Here is an 11,489-nt window from a genome sequence, read left to right on the forward strand (position 1 = left end):
CTGACGGTTGGCATTCAAGAATCTTAAAGGAAATGAAAAATGAGATTGTTGTTCCATTAGAAATTATTTTCAAGAAATCCATCATATCCGGAGATGTCCCAAGAGAATGGAAGCTAGCTAACGTTACTCCCATATTCAAAAAAGGTGACAAAAAGAAACCAAATAACTATAGGCCTATAAGTTTGACTTCGATCGTAGGAAAAATAATGGAAACTATCATCAGAGATGCTATGGAACATCATTTAGAAAGTAACCGTTTGATAAATGATAGCCAGCATGGTTTCAGACGGAAACGTTCTTGCGTGACTAACTTACTCGAATTCTACAATACAGTTATCTCGAATTATGACAAAAGAAACAATATAGATTTAGTATATCTAGACTTTGCAAAAGCTTTTGATACCGTCCCACACGAAAGACTACTTACTAAATTAGCTTTGCATGGAATAAGTGGTAGCCTATTAGGTTGGACTAGTAATTGGTTGAAAGGTCGAAAACAGAGAGTTGTTTTAAATGGAAAAACTTCTGGATGGAAAAGTGTTGCAAGTGGAGTTCCTCAGGGTTCCGTTCTTGGGCCACTTCTATTCATAGTATATATAAATGATATAGACCATGGACTAAAATCTACTGTTTCCAAATTTGCTGATGATACAAAACTGTGCGGAGTGGCAAATGATCACTCAAACCAATTAGATATTCAAGAAGATTGAGATAAATTACAGCAATGGTCTGAGAAGTGGCTAATGAAATTTAACACAAGTAAATGCAAGGTAATGCACATAGGTAAAAATAACAGTAAGTACGATTACAAGTTATTTGGAAATTCGTTAACAAAAGTGGATAGTGAAAAAGATCTAGGCGTAATTATCAGTAACGACCTCAAATCATCCAAGCAGTGTATTTCAGCCTCTAAGAAAGCAAATAAGATTCTAGGACTGATTGCGCGATCTTTTGATTTCAAAAGTCCATCACTCATTAACAAGCTATATAAATCGTTAGTTCGTCCACATTTGGAATATGCTGTTTCCGTATGGTCACCGAATCTCATTAAAGACATTGACAGATTGGAAAGAGTACAACGGCGAGCCACAAAACTGATTCCAAATATCAAAAATAAATCATACGAAAATCGACTAAAACATATGAATCTGTTTTCTCTAAAAAAGCGTAGACTCAGAGGTGACTTGATACAGGTCTTTAAAATTCTAAAGGGAATTGACAACATCAAAAGTGACCAAATTTTTACATTGAATGAGAATCAGACAAGAAACAATGGTCTCAAACTGTCCGGAAATAGATTCAATTTGGAAGTAGGTAGAAACAACTTTGCCAACCGTGTAGTTAATGAATGGAATAAACTTCCTGCACAGGTAGTGCAATGTAGTTCAGTTCGAAGCTTTAAGAATCATTTAGATAAATACCTAAGTAAGATGCTGTAATGATTATAATTTATCTTATATTATTTGTTTTTGTTTTGTTATCATTTGTCTGTCTGATTTTTATTTATTATTAGTTATATGGCAATTTATTATTATTTACTATTTACCTCTTTGTTTATTATTTAATTATACCTATGCATTTATTTATGTATTTTATTTGTTATTTACATTATCATAGTTTTTATTTATTATTTTATCATTAATATGATTTTTTTTTCGCATCCGACCTAGATATGGATCAAAAGGTCTCCTGTCGGCATGCTCCGCCTTTGTAATCCTTTGTAGAAACGATGGAAGGTTGATGGCACCGCAAAGCTCAACGTTGTTTCGGTGGGAACCAGGGACAATGGATCAGAGTTGGATATTGACCCACAGGAAGGGATGAGTCAGCAGACAAAAGCAACGAATACATTACAGTCAAACATAGCTCGCTCAGAGTTGTTCAAGGATGAAAAAAATCAGACACGCCTCAGTACAGAGGATCATCAAATGATGGTTCAGTACAGAATGTACTATAAGTTTTAAGATAATCTACCGGCAGTAAATAACACGATTAATGAGAGCAGTACACAAACTGCAGGAGAAAATAACATAAATTATACACGTCGGAAGTAGACAGCACAACCCCAAGCAACAAACGAATAGCAAAAAAAAAAAAAAAAAAAAAAAAAAAAAAAATATATATATATATATATATATGTATATATATTATATATATACATGAATAAATAATAAATAAATTAAATAAATAAAAAATTAAATAAATAAATAAAAAAGACATGAATATATAAACAAAAATTATAAAATATAAAATTTAAAGCAAGTGAACGGGGAGGGGAAAAGAAGCGACAATCCCACGAAAAAATAGCAAAAATAAATAAATAAATAATATGAAAAATAAACAAATGAATAAATAAATAAATGAATAAATAAAAATTGAATAAATAAAAATGAAAATGTAAAATATGAAATAAATAAATAGATGATATAAAAAATCACAATATACATAATAAAGTTAGAAAAAAAAAGGAAGGATGGGGGAAAGGAGCGAACACAAAAACACGCGAAGTGGACCTTGGTTGGGAGGAGGAGGAGGAGGGAGAGGGCACTACAATACAGCTAAGTCAGTCAAACCACAAAAAAAAAAAAAAAATCAATACTGAACACAATCCTGCGCCAGGTGAGTTACAAGTCACCATGCATGTCCACTGGACTCAGATCTCGGTCGTGATCGATGCCAGATCAAAACAAAGATTCATGCGGAGGGCAACGCCGTGACTCAGAAAACAGCGGCCACGGCAAAACCATCGGGCAACTCTATTATGGCTGCGGGTATGTTGGCGTCCAAACTGTCGTAAAAAGAGGGAAGAATCACGAGATAGTAGTAAGCGAGTTAGGCTAAAAGTTCCAGGAATGCGCAACACAGCGATAATAAAGATAAGAACCAGAAAAAAAAAATAAAAAAAATAATACCACAAATCACTCCACTGCCCTGGGCGAAACGGATAGATGGATAGGCAGAGAAGAGGAAAGAGGAGAGTGAAGATGAAGAAGGGAGAGAGAGAGAGAGAGAGAGAGAGAGAGAGAGAGAGAGAGAGAGAGAGAGACAGAGAGAGATGGAGGATGTAGGAAGATAAAACATATTTTATAATCAGTGCAACGGAATGGCAAACAATAGACCCCAGCGACGTGCCAAAGACGGCAGCAGCAGCAGACCTTGTATCACAGTAGTCAGTAGGTAGGTAGGGAGGAAGGGAGGGGACGTAGAGAGGAGAATCAGTAACTCGGAGGACGACGTGCAGGTCAATAAAGGCCGTGTGGTATTATCAGGAGGTGAGAGAGTAGGCGGGGGCCGAATCCCATACCCTGGCCACCCTGCGTCCGGTTTTCCCGCGCGCGGCAACACAACCCACGCGGAGTAGCGTCCGACGCTCGCACTGCGCAGTTGCCCCCCCCCCTTCCCCGCCCCCCAGCCAGCCAGCAGCAGCAGCAGCAGCAGTGGCCCCTCATGCAGTCAGGCCCCGCGTCATCAACACACATGCAACTACAACCGCACGCAGGTAGAATTACCACGTCATCGCCTCACACGACTTCGTCGTCGTCTCGGAGAGACCCACAAAATGGCGGCCTACGACAGGGTAGTAGTGCTTTGGCCGGTTTTAAAAGGCAGTTTTCTCAGCCAGAAGCTACTGTTGTGTTCCCACCCAGCCTGCAATAAAGACTAGTTCTGCCAGTCAGAAGCATATGCTAAATATTCCTGCACCCCTCGTTATGCAGAGGGGAAAAAAGAGAAATGCAGGCCGTCAATCTAACCTTTATATATATATATATATATATATTTATATATATATATATATATATACACCTATATACACATATATAAAATGTATATGAGTGTGTATATATATATATATATATATATAAATGTATCTATATGTGTATATACATACACACACACATGTATACATACAACTACACACGCACACAAATATTTACAATGCCAATATCACTTACATTCTGCCTTACAAAGTATACAACAAGAAATAATAAAATAAAACATAAAAGTCATAGAAACATAAACAAAATGTTAACATTTCAAGATTGGAAGAGATTTTCATTTTATTTCTCGAACACAACAGGATTGTAGGCATGATAGGAAAACATATTGTATAACAATGTGATGACACGATAGTAAAGAAGAAGAAGAAGAAGAAGAAAAAAAAAAGGCCCGCGAATATACAAAATCCCAAAACTCTTGATAACAACTTTATCTAACAGATTTCTGCGCTTTTTGAAGAATTTTTAATGAATAAAAAATAAGAAATATGAGGGACGAGGGGGCTTTCTGGGTCGTGCAAGTACGCGAAAAATATATATATTTTTTCGTGGGTCCTAATTAACCCCGCTTTTGAGGTAAACGTTGATGGGGGGGGGCAAGGTGGTTAATAAAATCGCCTACCGGCAGCCAGAAAAATATCTAGTGCGGAAAGGTTTACTTCCTATGTGAATGTTTTTCTTCAAAAATCATGTAATGTTGTTCAGCTGGGGTTCGAACCCAGGCTATATCATGAGCAAGGCTTAGCTAAACCAGGCCAGAGCACGGACACAACCAAACAAGGAACGACCTCCGCAGATTAGCCTAAAGAGTTTGAATACCAACTATTTTTTCTTTGTAAATTACCGGTAACAGTCACATTATATAACTTGGTTCCAGTTACATATCATGTGGATACTTCGTTGGATCCAAATTGCATAGTGCTAGTACGACTGCTGCAGTGAAAAAAAAAAAAAAAAAAAAAAAAAAGAGGGGGAATCCCGACACTTTGCAGTCAAAGTATTGTGTCCGGTCAAGCATTCAACCTCCCATTTGCGTTTTTTTTTTTTTCAAAACTTATACGAGTATATGAGGTCGCCGTATCTAACGTGACTTGTGTTCGCTTACTTAATTAAATATTTTATTTATCTATTCGTTTATCTTTTTCATTTACTAATATTTCTTGGCGTCCAAGCTCGTTATGGACTAAATATTTGTCTTCAGAGTCGATTCGACAAATTTCGATTTTTTTTTTTTGCTCCATTCGTGAATGTATGAACCATTCTTATGCGAAAGAATTAAAAATTCAACATACAGATTCAGACAGTAATGTAGCACTGCACTTCGACAGCGTGGCGTACTTAATACATTTGTTTCGAATTATGCCGCCAGACTCCATCGAAACAGAAATTTTGAGTGTAGAGGTTAATCGGCAAACATAAAGATTAAAGTAAAGTAAAATATAAAATAAAATTAAATTTGAAAAAATACTGTAGCACGCTCACGTAAAGGTATAGTGTCTGTGAGCGCGGGCGTGCGTAGATGATATGCATGCGTTCAAATGTCCGAAAGTGCCTACGTGATTTTTTGACGGAGGAGCATGGAAGGGGCGGGCGGACGCCCAGCCGCTCACAACCATGACGTCAGTACCTCCAACGTATAATTTGGTGCACGGAACATATGAAGACACATTTGTCAGTAAGGACAATCGTGTAACTCCATCTTCAATTATAATTTTAATCTAGCTTTGTCATTCCTGTATTCCGAGAATGATAATTATTCCCTTCATTATTCCCACAGGAGTATTCGCGCCAGGCAACGGTGATCGTGACGTCATATTTACCCCTCTCGTCTTTATCACGATATGAGATTTGTAAAGAGGCAAGTAATAATTTTGTAAGTTATATGGAATTGCATGAGCCTTCATATCAGGCTTTTAGGATGTGTTATCATGTTTCTAAGTATTCATTTGTCCATACTCGTATCTGATATGAATGTGAACAAAATCCAAGCATGATGTCTGTTACATACGTCATCGCCGTGCTGCCACGCGTAGTTAATTATTATATTTTATTTCCTTATATGAGAGTGTACCAGTCTTTTAATGTTCTTACTATATTAATTACAAGTCCAGTAGCATAACATACGAGGGGCCTGAACTACTTCGATATTATCATCGAGGAAGAAAGAAAAGTAATTGCAGAATCGGGAGAAATACCACAATCCATACAGACTACAAAACCCGAATGCAGGAACAACACACAACAGGACTTCCCGCTCAGCCTACAAGCAAACTGAGACGCAGGTGACACAGGTGACGCAGCACAGAGCAAAGGCAGAATTCCTGTTGCTGAACTGAAGTACAGTTTGAACTTCTTTCTCACTTGAAATGATGATGTAGTACATCTGGAAGCATTTCAAGTGAGGGAAGTTCAAACTGTACTTCAATTTGGTAACAGGAAGTCTACCTTTGCCTGCGTCTCAGTTTGTGCTTTGGCATTGCAGCACTTTCCTGCCTACATAGCTGCTACTGTGGCTCCTGTATTGTCCCTGTCCCCACAGTTGTTGCAGCCGATCCTGTATCCCAAGACATCACTTTTGTTCCTGACAAAGAAACCGTTCCTGTTTCTCTGGTTCCGCATCGGACACCCTCTGTTCCGACCTTCCATGAGGATTTCTTCTTCATCAGCACAACTTAAATCGCTTTTCAAAGAACCGACGTATTATAGCCACCTCTTGCTCAGTCCCCTACTCACTCTATATCAGGTAATACATGACTTGCTTTACACAAATCAGGTACAGGGATATGTCTTGCCTCTTCCATTATTTTTACATAAATAAATTATAAAAAAAAAATCTTATTTCGCTAATATCCCTTGCTGTCACGCTCATTTTCCAGACAAGGCCACTATGCCCAGAGCCTTAGTTTCTGTCATCCATCTAGAAATTGCTGAAGACACGACAACGATCGAGGCAAAGAGAAGCCATCTGAATTCATAAACTGTGCAAGTCGGCTGATTTGCTAACTCGAACAGGCCGCGACAAGCAGAATCCCTAATTATATGCACTTAGACAAAGCGTACGAGTCGATACCGCAAGTCATCAGGTTTATCAACTCGAAATGACCACCACAAGCAGAATGCCTAATGATATGCACTTAGACAAAGCATGTGAATCAATGCCGTACGCGAAATTGTACAAATCCACTGCTGTTTCATTTCCAACGAAAACCACCGATTCCAACGTTCTCGAAATAACCTGGATCAAAAGCATTTACGAAAAAGAACGAAAATAAAAGAATCTTCAGTGTTATATAGTTCAGGAGATAGCAAACGATCGCTTCTTTGAATTTTTGAAACCCTGTCTACCCTGGCCATCATTCGTTCACTTCAACATGCAATGGTGCGTGCGATGCACATTCTATAGGCTATCGGGTTCCATGACGTCACTGCAAGCACTCACGTCCTACCTAAGTGATACTCGGCGCTTCTACCACTGGGAACAATACCACACTAAAGAGATTGAGTTTTGGTGGTATTTAAGGAGTAGCTTAACGTAGTTATATATAATACTGATAACCCACTTTCGGAGAAGAATAAGCGAAAGTATAAAGATTTGTATATTTCGATCCCTGAAGAGGATCACAGTTAGTGATCGAAATATACAGATCTTTATACTTTCGCTTATTCTTCTCCGAAAGTGGGTTATCAGTATTATTTTACCAATGTGCTACGACATAACTTTGTTGTGGTTATATATACAAGAAGTTAAAAGCGGCCAGCATTATTTTTGAGTAAAGATTATTCTTCTGTCATAAAGGAATGCAGAATGATTTAGTCTGTAGATATCATTTAAAGTCCCTAAAATATTGACTACATAAAACATAGGAAATTAAAACACACCGTATCATAAAAAACAGCCTCAACCTGTAAAAAGATTTAACTTGAAGTGGGTAGAAACAACTTCGCCAACCGCGTAGTCAGTGGATGGAATAAATTTCGGCCTCAGCGATTGAACATAATGCAGTTCAGATATAAGATTTACTTAAGAATCTTTTTTTATCCGACCTCATGACAGACCGAAAGCCTCTTGTCGACATATCTATCAACGCAACCCATTGTACCTTGTACTGAACACAATTATCTTGGTGCAAACAGTACCAGGCATTTCATGAGCAGGACACCACCCAATCTTTCTGGCAATGCATTTGCTGGGCTACTAATAAATCCAATTAACGATGCCAATGACTTCCATGGAATCACATTTGATCAATACTCACGCGAGACTGGTCAGGGACGAAAGCTTGCAACACTGATCCTGGTGCCTCACAAGACATACGGAGTGCTGACTATGACAATCATTCCGGGTATTCCAAGGTATGATAAGGCCTCTAGACTGCATGGGAATGCAATATCATGCGGCCGTTGAAAAGAAGAACGTGCATATATGTAATTTTATGAGAGCGAAAGAGCGGTCTGCTTGGGAAAAAAAAAAAAAAAAAAAAAAGGATGCGTCCTTTCGATCAAGACAGTCAACTTACCGATTGTCCCAAACTCGTGTCAAACGACTTTATTAATCTGAGAACAGAAAAAAGGCTCCATAACCGGTCAAGACCCCGTGTTCCCCCCGAGTCCGCTCTCCCAACTGAATAAAATCGTCTGGCGTCAGCCGTATGTACAAATCAACCACACACATGTGACCGCGTTGAGGCGTTTAAGCGTTACAGTTTGGGCTGCCAGTCGACACGCGATCAGACCATCAGCCATTTGTATGCAATAACTGGTTCAATACGCCACGCGTTTCCCACCAAATTGCAGCCCCCCTCCACCAACCAATCACTATCTGGCAGACCCAGGCATTTCCAGCCTGCTCACATTATACACTACATTCCTTCAGACTACACACATCTTTACGTCCCTCCGGCCAGCACACATTATCTATACGTCCCTCTGGCCTGCGCACATTATCTATACGTTCCTCCAGCCTGCCTGGGGATCGAAGATCCATTCCTACGGACCGACGTAAGGCGATTTTCGACGCAAGTCAGAATTCGGGGAATTACTATACAGCCTAAGTCTAACCTACTCTAAAACACCCTAAGGCCTAAAGTCATACGTACTGTATATATCAAGAAACAGAATTCGGACATGGAAAAATGAAAGGGAGAGAGTAATCATAGTGCAGGAAAATTACAAAAATGAAACTACAAAATAAATTTAACTTAAACTACAAAAAAAAAAAAAAAAAAAAAAAAAAAAATCTATACCGCCGTAAAGTCAAAACGACGCATGTCGAGGACGACGTAGGTCGAGGACCCCCTATATATACGTTCCTTCAGCCTGTGAACTGTATATATATATATATATATATATATATATATATATACAGTATATATATATATACACACACATATATATATGCACAACACTGAATGGGTCGCAGTGACTAGAGATACATTTTTATCAACCACAATGCACTTTAATTCTAAGCCATCAACACCGGAAGAACCGTGGAGGCAACATGCAAAAATTGAAATGTGATACGCCCGAGGACTCGAACCTACGGCCAGCACGTGACCTGATGGTGCAATGGTCTAAATCACTACAGCACTGGTCACGTGCTGGCCGTAGGTTCGAGTCCTCGGGCGTACCACGTTTCAATTTCTGCATGTTGCCTCCACGGTTCTTCCGATGTTGATGGCTTAGAATTAATGTGCATTGTGGTTGATATATATATATATATATATATATATATATTCTTTAGCCTACGCACATTATACGTTCATCCAGTTTGTACATACTATAGTTTTATCCAGCGTCTACCTTTTAACACAGCAATATAGACGAGAGATGTGCTGAGGACTGTCACCCCAACCTGAATGTATATAAATATCTTCAACCCACAAATCAATACACTGGACTAGCACACTACACTACAGACAATAACAAATGAATATAGACAACACAACCAGAAGGAGATCATGTGAATTAATCATGTGCAAATGGGCCATACACTCGATAGGAAGAAAGCACGCACACAAAATTACACTATACATATATTGAAGAGATGGGACGTCAAAGAATATAAACAAACACGAGCGCGGCTTACTGGTGTAGTGACGATGACTCGTGATCACGCAGATCATAGATCAAACCCCCACTCAAGGCTTGAGAGAGAGAGAGAGAGAGAGAGAGTATATATATATATATATATATATATATATATATATATATATATATATAATGATGATAATAAATAATAATACTTAAAATAATACAAGGCGTTACTGTCTCCCTTGAGCAAGAAACTGGGGTTTGTATGGTCACAAGTTTTCCCAATCATGGGTCTATGCGCGACCTCAGGGTTCTCATATAGGAAGACATGTGGTTGGTCAGAAAAAATAGACACATGTACTTTGTCACAACTAGTCTGAGAAAGTGACTCGGTCGCACCTTTATAAGGGGAAAATTGCCTTTGGCATGTACCTATTTGTATAAGAAGAGTGAATCTTTTCTCTGAACCGCCGAATGAAACTGGATATACTGGCGCGACGGCCTATAACGAAGGATCAAGCAACCTTGCAATCAGATTTAGACAACATACGTGACTGGATCCAAACACGGCACAGAAAAATATCGGACGAGGGGCCAAGCAACTTTACAAAAAATATTTAGAGAAAGTATATAACTGGTTTAAAAACGCTGCTGAAGAGTAATGGACGAGGAAATAAGCAACAAAGCAATACATACATATACCAAAAGCTTTTTCCCCCTGCACGGGGGGTAGCCAAAAAGAAAAAGGCATAGAAACCACTCCCACCCATTCCATTTCCTATATATTCCACTCCCCACCCTTCCTCTTATCTTGGCACCTCCTGGATGACGGGTCATCCCTACATCCTGTCCACTGCCCTGGGTCAGAAGCAGTGTCGCAAGACACAGAACATCCACAGCAAGGCCGCTTCATAAATTCGGTGATTCCCCCCCTCTCCGTCCCCCCCATGCAGAAAAGGAGATTTAGAAAAAGTATATGTCAGGATGCTCGCTGGCCTAGTGGGTTAGAACGTCGCTACTTACAGCGGAGGTTCCGGTGACGGCAGTTTGAACTCTGCCGCCAGCGAGTTGGACCAAGAGCATGGTTCACTAAATTCCACGCTACAAAGTCCTCTGTAAAGGTCACCGTCCTTGCCTTCTGATAGTGGGAGTTCGCGACATTAAACCGAATCATATGACAGGATCCATACAACTTGAAGAACTTAGGAGACAAAAATAGATGAAAGGTGAGAATCTTGCATCATGAAGGGTTTAGGTGCAGCCGATACCACAACCTTTACCTTGTGTGCTTGGAGTTCCAGGGTAAGTAGTACCGTAGTTATCGGAAGGTTCGAACCAGGATACACGCGGTCCGAAGCGATATCAAAACCAAACCTTGTTACATCTACCCTCTTTAAAGACCAAAAGGTCCCCTGTCGATTATTTCTTGTGATCCATTTGCAAGATTTAGGAATAATAATAAGAGTATGTGTGAGTGCTTGCGCATGACCGTGTACAATAAAAACAACAAATTCTTTAATCTAAATTTGTCCAATTTGAATCAATTCCTGAGAGGTCTGCTCTGTCGTCTTAATATGATGACCTTGTCTGCATCACTCTTGTTAAAGCCCTTGAGCCATCTTAATACCTCTATTAAATCATCCCGCACTCTACGTCTGTCCAGGAGTGTATGTTAAGGTGCCT

Source organism: Oratosquilla oratoria, chromosome 11 (assembly GCF_046742065.1).
Source record: "Oratosquilla oratoria isolate Oo_2021 chromosome 11, ASM4674206v1, whole genome shotgun sequence".
Taxonomy (NCBI): domain Eukaryota; kingdom Metazoa; phylum Arthropoda; class Malacostraca; order Stomatopoda; family Squillidae; genus Oratosquilla; species Oratosquilla oratoria.